Below are 19,244 nucleotides of genomic sequence, written 5' to 3' on the forward strand. Positions count from 1 at the left end.
GTCTTGCCAAAGGGGTGGCAAACATCCCATTGCTAGATCACTAGGTTCCATCTGGCCTGTAGTGGCAATTGTGTGATTTGACTTCTGTGGGTCCATATGAGAGATGACAGGATTGTTCTCTCCAAACGAAAGAAGCAAGATGTCTACTACTATTAATAATAAAATACGTCAAATGTATTCCAACTTGAGCTTACTGTACAAACTCCATTAATCCAGACTGACTCCATAAATTCAGTGCGCTCGTTCTGTCTCATTCTGTCCCCTGTCAGACTGATCACTAAATCTTTGTTTCATGGTTGGGTTGGAGAGTTTAATTCTGGAACCTGTGAGGCCAATAAATTGTAAAAAAGAATAGATCAGTGTAGAAGAGTGATATCTTTTGTATTCAGTAATGCTTCCACAAATAGAAAATCGATTCCTATTTCCTGTTTTTCATTATAGAGAAAAGATTATGGCAATCCTCAGGGTACTTACTCTAAAGCAGTCTTATTGATTGCATTCAAAAGCTCTAGTTCAGGTGTCTACCATTTCAATGGAAAAGACATTCAGAGGAGTGCTTAGGATGACAGTCTGACTTGGCGTTGAGCTGAAACGATATGTTCTGTGCGGTGCATTTTTCAGAGGATTAAAATGTAAGATGTTCTGAATGTTCCCAGCACCATTACTTTCATAGGACCCCTGTAAAAGTGGGAAGGATAGTTTCAGGAGGGAATTTAAATAATTGGGTGGAATGGGCAGGTCTTACCCATAACAATAAGATGGGCAAAGGCTCTTCTTGTAAAATAAAAAATAGCCTTGCCACTGCTCCATATCAGATCCCCCCTATTTTTTCAAAGAGGGCAGAGGAGGATAACTTGACCGTTTTGAAAGGACTAGTAATACTCTTGATACAGCAATGATTAGAAAGGTGTTTGGTAAATTTTGAAATATTCCTCTAGATTCCATGGCACTTTTGGCTGTAATCCCCTTTCCGAGCCATCTATGCCAGGAGCAATTGCGACAAATGGTGGTCACAAATTCTGTATGCTAATCATACATTGTGCGAAAAAGCAATGTCTTTTCTCTGTCCTGAATTGACTGACAATCATTTTAATTGAATGACCCTGAGCTCTTATGAAAGAGGGAGAGAGAGAAAACCTCTCAACACAATTTCTCTTTTAAATAAGCTTCAATCATGGCTCCTCCTTAGCCCAGAGGCTTTAGCTTTAGTTGCCCATTTCCAGCCTTTTTTAAAGGCTTATAATATCCTTATTGAGATTTTCAGTGAAATATCAATCAAAAGTCGAAACTCCTCTTCCTTATTAGCCACCACCAGATCAGGCCCATCATCATATATGGGGCTTGGGATTTGTGTCATAACTTAATGCTTACATTGGGTATAATTTGCCAATTTTTTTGCTCCTGAAACTGCTGGGCAGCTTTGGACCCTTAAACTATTGGTGAATCTTTGGGGAGGTTGGAAGGGTTATAGGATGGAGGTGTGTGCTCAGGGCCAGCCCTACCATTAGGCAAAATGAGATGATGGCCTCAGGCAGCAGTTACTGGGGGGACCAGTCCCCTAGCTGTTCCTAAGCCTCCTTCCACTCCTAGTCATTCTGTCAGAGAGCAAAGCTTCAGATGCTTTTAGGGTAGTTTAAAGGTAAAGGGACCCCTGACCATTAGGTCCAGTTGTGGCCGACTCTGGGGTTGTGGCGTTCATCTCGCTTTATTGGCCGAAGGAGCCAGTGTACAGCTTCCGGGTCATGCGGTCAGCATGACTAAGCTGCTTCTGGCGAACCAGAGCAGTGCACAGAAACGCTGTTTGCCTTCCTGCCGGAGCGGTATCTATTTATCTACGTGCACTTTGACGTGCTTTCGAACTGCCAGGTTGGGTAGGAGCAGGAACCGAGCAACAGGAGCTCACCCTGTCGCGGGGATTCGAACCGCCAACCTTCTGATTGCAAGTCCGAGGCTCTGAGGTTTAACCCACAGCGCCACCCGCGTCCCTTTAGGGTAGTTTAGGCCAACCTAAACTAGCTTGTTGACTCAGGTTCAGTGGGACTGGCTGAGTGGCAAGCAGGGAGGGCAACAGCCAGAGCCACACCCTGGATTTGTTATAAGTAAGAAGGCAGGCAGGTGGGGGCTGGCTGAGGACAAACTGTGGTCTGTGGGGCAGTATCTCATTTGTCCTCATAGGCCAGCCTCCACTGAGCAGAGGGCAGTGTCATGTCACCAGCGCTGAAGAAAGATTCAACTGGAAGTCTAGTTGAGTTTTGTATGTGGGAGGGAGTGCCATTTTATTCTTCACCTGAGAAAGCAAACCTTCTTAGGTCAACCCTGAGGGTTCTTATTATTCCCAGCAAACAGTGGCATTTTTCTTCTCTCTCTGTTTTTATTCGCTTAAAATTTTTGTTGTTGTTGTTGTTCTGTGTGGAGTGCAGTGGTGCTCCTGCTGGCTGCATTAATCTCCACCACTCACTTGCAGGAGGTCACAAAACTACATTTTAAAAAGTGAAAGACCTGAGAAAATGCCATTGTTTGCAGCCAGCAGTAAGTGTCCCTCAAACTGTTCTAAAACAATCTCTCCTTCTGAAAGATAAATGAAATGTCTCCTTTTTGTTGCCCATGAGTGGTGTAGCAAATTCAGAGAGGGTTTTTCACCCCCCTTTCAGACCTCTAGTAAGGAAACTGGTTTTAATGATAGATTGTGTCATTCTCTTAGGAGGTCAGCAATTTCACTTCACGTCTTTCAAGAACTTTTATATCATATGGACCCAAGGATTTGTTGACTGTTAATCAACATAGACTATGTCAATCAACATAGAACTTCATTTCGTCTTCTGTATGTGACTTACTTCATCTGACGCCCTCCCTGAATCAAGTGGTTATGTGTATGTGTACAGTACTTATCACATTCCCATTTTATTTTGAAAATAGATAGATTAGGTTAAGAGAGACAGGGACAAATCCAAGGTCACTCAAGGAGCTTCATGGCTGAACCAAGATCTCCCTAGTCCTAATCTGACACTAACTACTTCACCACACCTCAGTGTGAAACTCCATGAAAGCTTGCAGGAAGCTGGCAAATACTGAATTGTGCTGACCCATGACTAATTTCATAATAGAAATACTAATAACTTTGTTCCAAATGAATGGTCTTCTCTCCACATTCTCTCCTGCTTTTTTTATTTACCTGGCACTCTGTGTGTGCACATGTGTATAATGAATGATCAAATGCAAAAATAATAATGTTTGTCCTTAAATTTAATTCACGAATCTTGGATGAGTGTAGTAATGATCTCTTCCACTTGGAGGCAATCTTTTCAAAGAAGAAATTAAACATTTTCAATCAGATCTTGTTATGATTGACTGGACAGATTAAATAAATAGTTCCAACCTAAGGGAGAAAGGATAAAGTATTCTCTGTGTATTTCAGCAAAAAAAAAGTCCTGTCATTTGTCTATGGTGGGTTTTTTAAAAAAAAAACATTTTTTCTTAAAGTGTGTTCTGAAAACTTAAACTGAATTTAAAGAAGCTTCAGACTCCTTTTAGATATCTCCATGCTTATAAGATGTTCATCATAGACTCATCCACCTAAGTAAAGTAAGACAAAGGACCAATTCTGAAGTGAATCAAACCCAGAAATGTTAAAGCTAGTTGAACAGCAGAATGAATAAACCAATATACTGTATGTTGACTGTTGTGTAAAAACAGGTTCATACTGAGTACAATTTTTTCAGGAATGAATTTGGAATGAAACGGAATGGTGATTTTCTGGGAGGAATATTTGAAGTGGTTAAGGAAGGGAGAGGAGGTTGTGCATTGTGTTTACATTAGGTATGCAATGTGGCAAGTGCCACTATGGGCAGCTTCCTGTTCTCCCTGTTCCTTGCCGTGTGTGTGTGTGTGTGTGTGTGTGTGTGTGTGAGAGAGAGAGAGAGAGAGAGAGAGAGAGAGAGAGAGAGATGTAGTTAGCCAGCTAATAAGAGCAAATGTTCTGCTAGCAGAGGCCTGAGCAGAGGATATCATTTTCCACACCCAGAAAGATGCTCTACAGAGAACCAGAGGCAGCTAGCAATTCTATATTAAAACAAAGCACCATTTTTAGCTGCTGTGGATTGGTCTGAGGAAAGTATTGTACTTTTTTTAAAAAAAACCATCAATAACAATAGTATTTTCCTAACTTCAATGCCTTAAATCGGATCTCTGCCAGTAGTAATTAATAACAGTCAGATAATGACTTGCAGGGACTTAAGTAAGGCAAGATGAAATATTAACATGAGTGCAAAAAATAGAATTCATGTGTTGAACAAATTATAGAGAAGAATAAAGAAAGTAAAAGTTGGAATACAATATTCAGTCTCGGAAGAGTTTTTATTGTTTAAAAAAGAGATGCATGTAATGAACAAAATACACAGATCATTATTCTTCCTCCCCATATATTTCCACTTGCAGATGCCTATTTCTAATTTCTCTAACAGCTGACACCCAGTGAATCAATGAAGTTGAACTATTGCCTTTGCTATTCTTCACTTTCACAATTCCCACATTGCCTCTTAGTCACAGTGAGAGGCTGAATACATTACACACTTAATGACTCTTATTGCAGATTTTTTGTTCTGGCAGAAGAGCACTTCTCCTACACTTTTTTAAAAAGCAACAGTGAATTGGGCTGGGTGGGGAGGAGGTTATATTGAAATACACTGATGATTCATCACGAATCTCTCATCTATTGCATAATTGGCCTGAAATCAGTAAGATGTCAAGTGCGAGACATTTCAAAAAGCACCTTGAAAGACCAATGAAATGCTAGAACATTCATTTTGGTTCTTGGTTGAATAGGAGATGTGGGCATGGGTAAAAACTAGTCTATACAGTGTCACCCACCTGTATTTGGTCACTGTCGTTGCTAGTCATAATACATTATAATAATAATTTAGTACTTATACCCCACCCATCTGACTGGGTCGCCCCAGCCACTCTGGTTAGCCTGAAACATAAATCTGTTTCTCTTTAAACAGCCACCAGACTGTTGCTTTTAAAAATTCATACACATTAACTGTGCTTGGATGATCATCTCACAACTTAATCTGCCATCATATGAACAACTCCTGTGATGACATTCCCTCCTCCCTTCTCGGCCTGATCTTCAGGAAACCATAGTTTCCCATTTTGTCCAAACTTGGAAATGATAGTCATCAGGTTTGGAACAATCCAGGGCCTTAAACCAACTTCAGCTAACAGGTTGGCTTCCTGGTTTGGAAGAAACAGGAAACTATGGTTAATAGAATATTTCCTGGATTACTGTAGCAAACTGTGGAGGGAGGAGGGAAGGATAGATGCAAGTGTAACCACTGTTGTCTCACTTTATCAAGGCTGAAACTTATTAATCACTATGAGTTTCGTAGAAGGATACATAGTGATCAAGGTGCTGCTTTTCAAACTGAACTTCGGGAGGGTGGTGCTCTATTTTGTTAATTTATGGCACTTGTGTAAATTAGATCATTTGTGTAAAATCCTTATGCACTGCTGTTCGACATTTGAGAGTTCTGTGTTATTTGCCTCTATAGAAATCATTTGCTGTGAGTCCCTTCAGAGACCCTTAATCAAGACTTTTGGTGAGTAAAAATAATCATAAAAAAATAGTTACACAAGCATGGACCAGGGGCAAAGCCTCGTGCATGTTTTGATTTAATAAGCCAATATATGATCCTCCAAAACAAACCACAGACACATTCATATGGGAAATGGATGGATGAAACTCTCTTCTCTCATTTTTACTGCTGCAAAATTGTTACATAGCCAAGCATCATGTTTCACAAAGGTTATTGTTCAAAGCAAAAGAGGGGAAAATAGTTGCAAACTATTTATTAACAAGAGTTTTGACGAAATGGTGTGAATCTAGAGAGTGCATACTTTCCACTGTAGTATTTTATACTATCTGACTATGGGGTCTGTGACTATTGTAATGTATTTGAGAAAATATGTGGGCCTTCATATATGATTTAAATGCAAAATTGTCTTTCTTGCATTTGGTCTCGAAAGATGATGATGTTCTAACTCTGTTTTGCTATAAAAGAGACAGTACTGATGTGAGCTTAATTTGTAATGTAAAATACTTTCCAAGCTTGTTTTGAGGCCATGTGGATGACTGTTTACAAGACTTAACATCATGGGTTTTTTTGTCTTGGAAGACAACACTTTATATTTGATCATTGTTTTAAAATAATTCAATCAAGTTTGTTTAAAAACAATGGGTTAGTAAAATGAGGTTCCATAATCAAAACACAATTGAGGGTTCAAGATTTTGCAGGTACACTTTTCTGAAAAGGGTGGTTTATTATTGGTTGAAGAGAGAAGATTATTTAAATGAGAAGTAATAGAAAGAAGAGGCTCAGAAGTGCAATTTAAAATTTGATGAAAATAATACGTAGTGAATGCTATTATTTCATATCTCAGTAGTTCAGCAGAGTAGATTTTCTCCCATTTCCAAAGATTTTCTTTTTTAAAAAAAGATTCAGATGGCTGTTTTAATCTGGTATGGAGATATGTTTTAGCAAATATCAGAAATGTTTGAATAAGCTGTACAAATATGAGAATGTGTAAGGAGATATCAACCAAGGGTAATGCAGGATAAAGTGCTAAATTTTTGAAATATGGACATGTAGTTAGGAAGGCTCAACAGAAGTGTTAACCTCCTTTGTTGACTTGCTTGCTAAAATGTGAATTCATATTCCATCAGGTAGATGCTGCTAACAAACATATTCATCAGTATAAGAAAATTGACTTCCTAATGCAAAATTGACTTTAAGTCATCAGTAGATGGCTTTTTCTTTCAGTAGACTTTGCAAAGAACATAGGAAGTTGCCATCTTCTCTGGGGGTCCCCTCAATCTTCTGGGGGAGGAGAAGGAAAGGACATTCTATTGCAGAAGGTGTTCTTCGTACTCAATGACTTTCCTGCATTCAACCCAAAGCAAGCAGATGGGATAGGCAAAGGATAGGTTATTAGTGCAATGTGGCAGACAAATCAAGCCTGATTTAGTCTGGATTGCCTCAGCATAAGTCAAACTATTTCCTAATATCATGACAGGCTTAAAGATAACACTACTTATTTTGAGTCAGTTGGAGGAGATTAAGATGGAAGGCAAGGTTCACCTGATCTTTACTCTTAACTCCTTTCTGCCAAGACAACCTGATCCAAACTGCATGAGCAATGCAGATGTCAGCTACGCCCTTCAGCTGCATGTCATTTCCTTCTTCTCCCCAAACGCATGCTGCATTTTACTTTTGCAGTACAGAACATGCCAATGACACTGGAAACAGAAGAACACTAGTAAACTAGTGCTTTTCACATGCCAAAGGGAATCTTGTCAGTGAAAAAAACCCATTTTGCTGTGCATGAGTTTCCTGTCTTCTGTTTCCAAGCTACTTTCAAAAGAGTGCAGAGTTTCAAAGTTGAGCCTCCAAGATCCACACATTGGATCTACAGATAAATCAAGGATCCATCTGAGATGGTCAGCTTAGAAGGTCAGGTCATGGACACTGGCAGTCCATGATAGGAAAACTTTGTTCCTGCCAACATGTTGTTATTGCATGATTGTGTAGGTAGCTAATTGCCCTATGATTACCTTCATGGTTCTAAAATGACTATTTTCTCCTTTTGGGAATGTACAACTTTAACACTAAATATAGAATTTGAATCATTATAGGTAACAATTTTTTCCATGTGAAAGTAAATATTAGCTGAATTTTTTTTAAAAAAAACTATGTAAAAGATGCAAGAGTTTAGTTACACCAATTATTCAACTGCTTTAAAATTCTCTTTCAAAAAAAAGGAAAGAAAACCATTTCCCTTAATCTTACATAAAAATGCTAATGATATCCTTATATAATTTACTCCCTATTGATAGATTAAGTTTGTATTGGATCTTAAAAGAGCACACAAGCATTAAGAGTGATTATTTTCTAATAATCCACTCTAATTACAAATACTTAGCCAAGTCTGGTACTACTGAGATGGAAAGTTTTATTAAACCAGGTCTCAGCAGAGGCAATTGCTGATTACTTCAACAGAAGTATATTATTCCTTAAAACTTTTGGATCCTGCCTGGTTGGGACACTTATACTCTGATTTCCATAAATCCTAATGAACACAGATTGCTGTTGGCATCCATCTGTCTCTGAGCCAATGGAGTGCACCTCCAGGGGTGAAGTCAAACTGCTGTGTTAGCAGCACCGAAGTGATCTCCCCAGGTTGCAAGTCTGGACAGTGTGTATGGAGAACCTGATGAGGCATGTGACCCTCACCTGTCCCAAGCCTACTCCAGCTGAGGAATCACGCACTCCCTCCCAGAGCTAATAAGCCCCACCTGGCCAGCTGGGCTGTGGGCCTTTGCCTGCCTCAGCCTCCTAGATCATACCATACGCTGCTTCTTATGTCTCATAGACTGCCATGTTTGGGGATTTGGGCCCCTCTGGCTCTGGTGATGGGTCTTGCTGCTCTGGTTCCTGTGCACTGACCCCCATCCCCCTCACTATCCTCTGTTGCCCCATGAGTACTTTATACACCAACCTTTCCTTCTCCAACCCTAGCTTGCTACATCCCTCACTGGGATCCTCTTCCTCCTTCCTGCTTCATGACAGCCAGTTTATGACAGCAACTATTCCTTACAATACATTTTGTAACATGAGAAAAGGGACCCTTGTTGGTTGACTCCAATGTTCAGGAATTATAGGAGTTGGGAGTCCGGCAACATCTAGAACACCACAGCATAGACAACAGAAGTTAGGCTATCCCTGTCCAGATAGAGACACAGGTGGGCCACCAGCCAAAGCTGACGGAAGGCACTCATTGCCATTTAGGCCACTTGAGCCTCAAGTGACATCAAAGAATCCAGGAGCACCCCAAAGCTACGTACCTGCTCCTTCAGAGGGAGTGTAGCCCCATCAAAAGCAGGCAACCTCCCACCCATCTGGTCTAGGGAACCACCCTAGTGCCTCCATCTTATTTGGATTGAACTTCAGTTTGTTGGCTCTCACCCAGTCCATTACTGAGGCAAGACATTGGTCCAGCACTTCCACTGCGATGCCTGCAGATGTGAAGGAGAAGTAGAGCTTTGTGTCATCAGCTGGATGTGCATAATTCTTACCTCTCTCCACTTTTGAGGTAAGCTACACTTACGTCTTTGTGGGTCTCCGTGTATGTTATATTATTATGATCGCAATTGTGATTTTAAGGTATTTGTATCCCACCTTTCAAGGGACGTGGGTGGCGCTGTGCTCTAAACCACTGAGCCTAGGACTTGCCGATCAGAAGGTTGGCGGTTCAAATCCCTGTGACGGGGTGAGCTCCTGTTGCTTGGTCCCAGCTCCTGCCAACTTAGCAGTTCGAAAGCATGTCAAAGTGCAAGTAGAAAATAGGTACCGCTCCGGCGAGAAGGTAAACAGCGTTTCCGTGCGCTGCTCTGGTTCGCCAGAAGCGGCTTAGTCATGCTGGCCACATGACCCGGAAGCTGTATGCTGGCTCCCTCGGCCAATAAAGCGAGATGAGCACTGCAACCCCAGAGTCGGCCACGACTGGACCTAATGGTCAGGGGTCCCTTTACCATTTTTTATCCCACCTTTCTCCCAAACACATTGTATACGATCACATTGTGAATGCACTGAGCCTGAGGAAGCTAGTTTCTACTGAATCAGACCACTGGTCCATCTATCTCAGTATTGTTTACACTGACTGGCAGCAGCCTTTTGTCACACAGAGGTGTTTGTTGGCTCAGTGTTTCTGAAGTTGATAATAGTGTCTACATTCACCTCACAGAGAAAGAAAACATTTCACTTGTCTATCTACATTATAAATAAAGTTATTAAAATAAGAAATGCCATCCATTTCCACATCTGCTTTATATAATGGGGTCACAGATGTCTTTCTATCATTTGGATTATTAATCTTCAAGCATGGCAGGAGAAAATGCAACCTATTTCTTCAACATTTTATGATATACTTTGCTGAAAAGTCATTCATGAACTAGGGTATATACAGTCATCTAAAATTCTAGGGGTTTTCCCTATTAAAACGCATCATGTTAAACCGGGGAGCATGTTGTGCAATTTGTCATTATTTTTTAAAATATAAATTTCATGTGTGTATTTTCTTATCTGGTTTGACCAGGTATGAGAAATAAAACTGGAGAAGAATTTTAACTGTAGAGTAGGTAAAATGTGGACAGCTTTTGAGGGCAGCTTATCTTGGTCCTCAGATACTCTTAAGACATTTGTTAATACCAAATTCTCTCCCAAGAAAATGGAGGTTTCTGATGGGAGCAGAAAGAAGCCAGGGAACAGCATGAATTATGCTGACCCCCCCCCCACAACCCCCTATTTTTACACACAAACACACAACAATTCCTATTAAAAGAAGGACAAATGCCGCTGCCACAGCACCAGTGGAACACCCCACACAAGCCCCCCACTATCCTGAGAAAAATCCTTAATCATGATTTTATTTATTTTATTGTGATCTTGGTAGTTTTACGGAAGGAAAAACACACACCAATAAATAAATTTTAGAAAGGGGCAATATTAGATATGGACACATAATATTTTTTATTTTATTTTAAAAAATCAGTATTCCTTGTGCTGTCCTCTGCTCCGCTCCACTCCCCCTTTCTTCCTGCCCAGGGCAGCCGTGCTCTCTGCTTGCCCCAAATGTCTTAAGAGTATCTGAGGACCAAGAGCTGGCACATCATGTGGGGCTGTGCCTCAGTAGCGGCAGCCTTTCCTCCTCTTCACCTGCTCTCCAGCAGCTACTATGAGCTGCCCAAGGGAGGAGGCTGGTGGCAGCGGCCATAGAAAGGCCATGGCTGAGAGCCTGGAACTCCTGGGATATTGCTACATCTCAGCAGAGAGTGGGAGTGGCACTCAACCTTTGTAATAACCTATATATATATATCACACACATGGAGAGCGCCATTTCCCCCAACTGACAATTCCCAACTGCCATTCTCTCCCCTGGATTCTGTTCAGGAGGAGGGACTTCCCCCTTGACGAACAGTTCTTCTAGCCAAGCTGCAGAGCCTGCAAAATCTCTTAGTCCAGCCTTTCTCAACCTGTGGGTCCCCAGATGTTGTTGAACTACAACTCCCATCACCCCTAGCTAGCAAGGCCAGAGCTCAGGGATGATGGGAGTTGTAGTCCAACAACATCTGGGGACCCACAGGTTGAGAACCACTGACTTAGTCACAAGGCTATCAGCTGCTGGGGGTGAAAGCAAACATAGTCAATGGACTGCTTGGAGGAGAGCTTTCATGCAGGGCCAGGAGATGCTTGGCAAGTTGTAAGGCTAAAACTCTGGGACAAGAAGTATCACTTTTATATCTTGCTTCTCATTCTACATGAATGACTGAGGGCCACTAGGGCATGTGGGTGGCGGGTGGAGGACTGTAGCTCTGGGAGGGGAATATGGGGTCTCCTTACAACTCTCAGCACCTTTAACAAACTACAGCTCCCAGGAGACTTTGGGAAAAGCCATGACTACTAGTAGTACTTTAAATATACTGTATGTTGCAAATGTTTTAGACACATTTTTCCTCAGTGTATACAAGCAACTTTTTCTTTTCACTGTGACCCATGTCAAGTGAACAGAATGGGATCTTAGTAATTACTGAACTTTCTTTTTTTAAATAAATAAATCAACAGTTAAGGACACTTGAGTAATTTGCAAAACATGAATTAATTTGAATATCATTAATTTGAACTGAACTTGGAGTTTCAAAAGCAATTAATGCTCTGGGATGCCAAATGCAAGGCTCGTGTAGGGCACTGAGATCCACTCTTGACAAAAAGATTCATGGCTAAGGTTGACAGCTTCTGACTCAAAGATGACCTCTGCCTTAAATAGTTGCATGACAGTGGGAAAGAACGGCTTCCATAATGACAGCGCAGCAGTGACAACAGAAGCTGTACCTGTCAAACTTCTTCTGGCCATGTAATTTTTAAAAATAGCCCCTAAACATCCTATAAAGGCACATGTCAGGATACCAATCTAGAAAAAACACTTGCCAATGGGCAATTCCAGTTCTCTAGATCAGATATAACCTGAATGCAGAGGTTATAACTAAATGAAGCATGGCTTCATTGAATATGTGTTTCCATGTGTTTATTCCGCACTTTTTGGAATTTGGGCTAATGGATTTCAACCAGTTTAGAGCCCAGGCCTCCCCCTCTTCTAACGTATTGTCAGGGAACTGCCATCGGAAGGAAGGGAGGTGAAGGGGCTCACACAGGTTGGGAGAGACTCAGCAGCTGAAGAGGGAACCAGTAGGGGGAGAGGAGGTGAGCTGAGGGAAAGTGAGCTGGAGGGATGGCTCAGAGACACTTCCAGCGAAAACAGTGGGGAGGTTTCAGGACCTCCTGTAGGGACACCCACTCCTCGCCGGAAACTGTCACGCAGAGAGTCCAGAAGACGTGTTTCCGTTAAGGAGCTTTTATGTTGGAAGCGATTCCGAAAGCAACCACTGTCGGAATCTGCTAGTGACTAGAGGAGCCATGTCTGAGGGGCTCCGTCACAGACAGAGGTTTGTGGACTTGAACAAACTCTGAGGGGATACGATTTTACGCACAAGCAGCTCATCATCCCATCACAGCATTCCGACAGTCTTTGAAAGCAGCTTGTGCAGGAGAAGGCATCATGAGCAACCCAGCCGGAACCGGAGAAGCAGGAGCTGGAGCGGGTCCAAGCCTGGAAGAAAGGTACCGGGTGTTGGAGGTCCAGCTAGCGCTGCAGACGGCGAGGCTTGAGGAGAGGAGGGCTCAGGATGCAGACAAAAAGGGGAAAGCCACCCAGCTCGCCAGAAAGGTACCAGGATTGGTGCAGAAGTTTGGGGGGGAGCCCAAAGACTATCATGGCTTTCGGACAGAGATGCAATATGCCCTCAATCTGCAGTTTGATGAATTCCCTGACGAGGAATCACGAGTGGCTTTCGTGATTGGGCATCTTGAAAAGGGGGCGAGAGACTGGGTTAGACCCCTGATGGCAGAGAATAGTGACGTCCTAAAGGACACGATGAAGTTCTTTCGCGCCATGGATCTGATGTTTTCCAGCGATATTGAACAGGGAGTGGTGCGCAGACAGTTAATGGCTTGCAAACAGGGGAGCCGATCTGTCCGTGAGTACTGGACTGAGTTCACCATGCTGGTTCACAGATTGGGGTGGGACTTATCGGCGGAACCCATTCAAATGCTATTTGAAGAAGGGCTTTCTTCGGCTGTGAAAGACGAACTTTCCCGGGGCCCCAGGGCGGATTCTATGGACCAGCTGACCAAATCTGCGCTGACCATAGGAGCGCGCCAGGAGGCGAGAGCATTGGAGAGGCGGGAAGGGAAGGGGGAACGTTGGAAGGAGTTCCGCATTCCAGACATTCCAGAGCCAACTTTCCCGCCGGCAGAGCCGATGGAAATCGGAACAGCGCACGCGCGCGCAGTTTCAAAGCCCAGTGAGGGGGGAAAGAAGGAGGGAAAAGGCGCCCGGAAATGCTATCTCTGCCAACAGCCAGGTCACTTTGCCAGAGTCTGCCCCCAGAGGAAGGAATGGCAAGGGATGGTGGGAGCTGTGGAGGGAAGGGAGGAAGAAATACCGGAGCAAGTAAAAGCCAACGCCTGGCTGCCACCGTCGGGGCACAGCAGCCAGGCCAAAGAGCAGTGAAAGTGCCCACGCCAGAACCTCCTAAACCCGCCCTAGTGATAGAAGTGGCGCTAGAGCTGCCAAACGGACACCCTCTAAAGATAAAGGCGCTGTTGGACTCAGGCAGCTCCTGCAATTTCATGAGCAAAGAGTTTGCAGCTGAACACCAGATACAGACAATCCCTTTAAGCAACCCCCTGCAGGTGACCACGATCGATGGCAGGGAGCTGTTGGGAGGAGAAGTCAGCTTGCAGACCGTCCCAATGATAATGAAGGTGGCAAGGCACACCGAACTGATAGCGTTTAATGTAGCCACCTTGGGAGGAGCTCCCATTATATTGGGGATGAGCTGGCTAGCGTTACATGATCCGCTGGTGGGCTGGCATCAGAGAGTGGTTTCTTTTGGTTCAGCACATTGCTTAGAACACTGCAAAGAGGGAAAGGGTTTGGCAGGGGCCCAAGCCACCCTAGCAGGGACTGAAGTAACGGAGAACGTGAAGGTACCACGACAATACGCAGATCTCCGCGACGTCTTCAGCGAAAGGGAAGCTGACCAACTACCCCCGCATAGACCCTTTGACTGTCAAATCAATTTACTCCCTGGGGCACAGCTCCCTGTAGGCAAGCTGTACGCCATGTCAGACAGAGAGATGCAGGAGCTAAAGGAGTTCATTGACAAGAACCTGGAGAGGGTTCATCAGAGAGTCCAGGGCGGTGGGGGGCAGCCCAGTGTTTTTTGTGGATAAAAAAAACACGAACAAGCCGAGGCTGGTGTGTGACTTCAGGGCCTTGAACGCAGTGTCAGAACCAGTGGCCTTCCCTATGCCCAGGATTGACGACATTTTGACAAGGGTGCGGAAGGGAAAGATTTTCACAAAGCTGGACCTAAGGGGGGCGTACAACCTGATACGAATAAGGAAGGGGGATGAATGGAAAACCACCATGTTCACCCCTTTGGGGGCATTTGAATATTTAGTTATGCCCTTCGGCTTACAAGCAGGCTCCGCGTGCTTTCAATCGTTTATGAACCACGTCCTGGGGCCTTTGCTTTACAAGAATTGTGTGGCCTTCTTAGACGACGTGTTGGTGTATTCTGAGAATGAGGAGCAGCATGTGAGAGACGTCAGAGAAGTGTTGAGCAGGCTGCAAGCCAACCAGCTGTGGGTGAAACTGGAGAAGTGTCAGTTTCATACCAAGGAGGTGGAATTCCTGGGGTATCGCCTGTCAGACAAGGGATTGGCCATGGATCCCGGCAAGGTCCAGGCGGTGCTGGAATGGAAAACACCCAAAACAAGGAAGGATGTGCAGAGGTTCCTAGGATTTGGGAACTTCTATCGTAAGTTCATCCGAAACTTTGCCCACCTGACGGCGCCCATTACGGACTGTCTCAGCAGTAAGAAGAAGTTCGTTTGGACTGAGGAGGCGGAGCGAGCATTTGAGGAACTAAAAAGGGCCTTCGCCTCGGAACAACAACTCCTGCATGTGGATTTACAAAAACCGATGAGAGTGGAAACTGACGCATCAGACAGAGCTATTGGGGCGGTGCTTCTGCAGCCAGGGAAGGAGGAGTCAGAGTGGAGACCGTGTGCCTTTTTTTCGCGAAAGCTGAACAAATCCGAGAGGAACTACACGGTGTATGACCGAGAACTACTAGCCATTCATGAGGCGTTCCGGAGATGGAGGCACCTGCTAATTGGCGCACAACATAAGGTGCAAGTGTGCACTGACCACAAGAACCTAGAGTATTGGAGGACGGCACGAGTGCTCAACCAATGGCAAGTGAGATGGGCCCAGGAGTTCTCCAAATTTAACTTTGAGATTTGTTACGTGCCAGGCCCAGAGAACATTAGGGCGGACGCTCTCTCTCGCAAACCTGAATATTTGGAGGGGGAGGGAGCACCCGAAGAGAGACATGTCATTCCAGAGGACCGCTGGGTGTGTGGGGCGGCATTGGTGGGACAAAGAGAACTGGTAGAGGAAACAGAGAATGATGAATACGCCCAGAATAAGCTCAGAGGTCTTAGGGGTGAGGGAGAGGAACCAGGGGGTTTCGAGGAAAGAAATGGAGCTTTGTATTACAAAGGGGCACTGTATATCCCTGAAGGAGACTTAAGGGGGAGGGTACTCAAGCAGTTGCACGACAGCCCCACGGCGGGGCATTTTGGACAACACAAAACCATGTGGTTGGTCACCAGGGAATTTTGGTGGCCTAAGGTGAGGGAAGATGTACGGGAGTATGTAAGAGGGTGCGAGCAATGCCAGCGAGCCAAAGGGGAGAGGCGGGCGCCGGCGGGGCTATTAGAACCCTTACCAACCCCAGAACGACCTTGGGAGGCAGTGTCGATAGATTTTATGACTGATCTGCCGAAGTCCAAGGGGAAAACAGCCATCATGGTGGTGGTAGACCTACTAACAAAGATGTGCCACTTTGTAGCCTGCTCGCATGCAGTCACGGCGGAAGAGACAGCGAAGTTATTTGTAGAACACATTTTTAGGTTGCACGGGGTACCATTGAGGGTGGTCTCAGACCGAGGAAAACAATTTACTTCCAGGTTCTGGAGGAAGCTCATGAGCTTACTGCAGGTGGAGGTCAACTTTTCGACTGCCCGGCACCCTGAAACCAACGGGCAGGCGGAAAGAGCAAACGGTGTCCTCCAGCAATACCTGAGGTGTTATGTCAATGACAGAGAGAATGACTGGGTAGAAAAGTTGGCGCTGGCGGAATTTGCCTACAACAATGCCGAGAATGTGTCCACAGGGATGAGCCCCTTCTTGGCTAATTATGGGTGTCATCCCAGGGCTTTCCCAGGGGGAGAAGGGGAGAGATGGAGCGTCCCGGCAGCCGAGCATTTTGTAGAAGAAATGGAAGCAATCCATCGTCAGCTCCAACTCAACTTAGAAAGGGCGAAGGAAGAATACAAGAGGCAGGCAGACAAGAACCGAAGGGAAGGTGAAACCATAAGGGTGGGAGATAGGGTGTGGCTGTCAACCCAAGGGTTGCCGTTCAAAGGAGGTTGTAAGAAATTAAGATCCAGGAGATTGGGTCCCTTTGAGGTCATTCAACAGGTCAACCCAGTGGCTTTCAGGCTCCGGTTACCCAACCACATGAAACTGCACCCAGTATTTCACAGGTCGTTACTGTCACCGTATGAGGGGGGACGAGAAGGGATGGGCACTCGGGGACCGGTCATAGAAGAAAGAGAATGCAGCAGCCACGTGGCAGAAATCCTCGACGCCAGGTGGAAGGGGGATCAGGTGGAGTATTTGGTAGCGTGGGAAGGAGAACCGGAGTCAGAAAACACTTGGGTAATGGCAGAAGATATCAATGACGAGGTATTGATAGAAACGTTCCATCAAAGGTTCCCAAGGAAACCTCAGCCTGTGGAGAGGTTCCGGAGGGAATACTTTGGGACCACCGATGAGGAGGAGGAGTTGGAAGGATTCCCAGACTCGGAAGGGGAAGGGGAGATGGACTCTGAGGAGGAGGAGTACTTCGAGACCAGGAACCGCAACAGGTGGAGAGAAGTGTTCGAGACATCGGAAGATGAAGGAAGTTCATTCCGGGGTTTTGCCTCCTCACCGCCCGTAGAGGAGGGGGCGAGAGGGGGTGAAGGGGGCCCTGGAGGGGAGGTGGATGTCAGGGAACTGCCATCGGAAGGAAGGGAGGTGAAGGGGCTCACACAGGTTGGGAGAGACTCAGCAGCTGAAGAGGGAACCAGTAGGGGGAGAGGAGGTGAGCTGAGGGAAAGTGAGCTGGAGGGATGGCTCAGAGACACTTCCAGCGAAAACAGTGGGGAGGTTTCAGGACCTCCTGTAGGGACACCCACTCCTCGCCGGAAACTGTCACGCAGAGAGTCCAGAAGACGTGTTTCCGTTAAGGAGCTTTTATGTTGGAAGCGATTCCGAAAGCAACCACTGTCGGAATCTGCTAGTGACTAGAGGAGCCATGTCTGAGGGGCTCCGTCACAGACAGAGGTTTGTGGACTTGAACAAACTCTGAGGGGATACGATTTTACGCACAAGCAGCTCATCATCCCATCACACGTATCTTCCTTTTTCCTTTGATTAAATAATTCACACAAAGAAATGAATGTCTGTGATAGGCATTGATGCTGAATGCACATTCTGCTTGGATTGTGCAGAAGAGGTCTAATAACAGAAAAATGAGAATGGATTTCTTAATCCCAGCACAAGGTATCTTGATGGCACTGAAAATATAATGCTTATAGGTAAGAGGCCCTTGTCTCTTAGTGTCCACTTTCAGTCAATCAAAGCCCATAGGGCAAGGTAGCACCCATGGTGGCAAACAGAAGGCACACAGAGAGAAACCAGAGGCAGCAGACAGTGATGACACAATGTCGAAGGCCTGGGATAATGTGGTAGAGATCCAATAGTCAAGGAAGGGAGTTGTCCATACATGATAAAGCAGATATTCTCAAGCACGTATTTTGTTCTAAAGCTCCCATAGAAGAGCTGCACCTTATATAGCACTAAATGTGCTAAAGACCAATTTAAGCTATGTCCCTTTGATGAAGAATGGAACTTTTGGAAGGTTGTGTTCCTGCCTGGAGTCTAGAACATTTTCAGAATTTTGTTTTCTCTCAGAAGTGCTTCTACCTTCTCAGCAGGTCCCACCCTACCATTAGGCAGAGTGAGGTGGCCACCTTATGCACCAACTGATGGGAGGCAAAGAACAGTAGGGGGGAGGGTTGGAGGATACAGATCAGAAGTTGACAATGGTGCAATTTGGAGAGACTATCCATAGCCTTTATTCCATCATGGAACCCAAGGTGGCAAAAGGATTGTCTTTCATCCATGCACTGACCAGATCCAAACCTGCTATCCAAACCCATCATGTGTGCTCAGACCAAATGGGGAACACTGTGTATGGGGGGGGTATGACGTGGTAACACACACATAAAGCCACTCTGAGGCTGTTTCCATAGGCTGAGTGCTTTCACATTTGCCAAAGAAAGATCATTTAAAATAAAAGGCTAAACTGCCACAGATTTCATAGCCAACCTTCTTATTATGCACCAAATGCAAGACTGCAGCTTTTATTAGCATAGCATCTGAGGGTATCTGCCAATAGAATATGAACTGTCAAGAGATTAGAATGCTATTTTTATAATCAAGCTTCTTTCACATTCTGTTGAAGCTCCACTATGCTGGCATGAGCTCAGGGGATTGAGCCTTGGCCTAGCAACTGTTGCATGGCTAATTACATGGGACACAATGGGCCGTCACTAACGTGCTAATAAATAATTGGAGTCAAAATTAAATTCACCCATGTATGAATTGTTACAGTGAAGACAAGACCTCATTAGGCTATGAACCAAAATGGGTAACGCAGAGAAGTTAAAACAGATCTGTGATCATGCATTGCATTTAATTACATTTCTTTTTACTAACTATGCTGCATTATTATATTTGCTTTGGATTTCGCAAACAGATTAAAAAATAAGTGGCAGATTTTGTGATATTAAACATATGGTAAATGTTTCCTGGCATTTAATAGCTGTCTACATTAATTTGCATCCAGTGAGTGAAAGTCAGCATGGGAAGAGGAACATCACAAGTTATTG

At 44.6% G+C, this 19,244-nt stretch overlaps 1 long non-coding RNA gene across 1 annotated transcript; it reads right to left on the reverse strand.

Annotated features, from left to right (window-relative positions):
• Positions 1-4,334: 4,334 nt before the first annotated feature.
• Positions 4,335-9,142, reverse strand: LOC308457573. Its single transcript, XR_013977009.1, has 2 exons — positions 8,591-9,142; positions 4,335-5,232 (listed from the first exon to the last, which is right to left on the reverse strand). It is a non-coding gene; the product is annotated as an uncharacterized lncRNA (long non-coding RNA).
• Between the last annotated feature and the right edge of the window lie 10,102 nt (positions 9,143-19,244).

The sequence above is a fragment of the Podarcis pityusensis genome (genome assembly GCF_964106645.2).
Source record: "Podarcis pityusensis genome assembly, chromosome: 10".
Classification (NCBI taxonomy): domain Eukaryota; kingdom Metazoa; phylum Chordata; class Lepidosauria; order Squamata; family Lacertidae; genus Podarcis; species Podarcis pityusensis.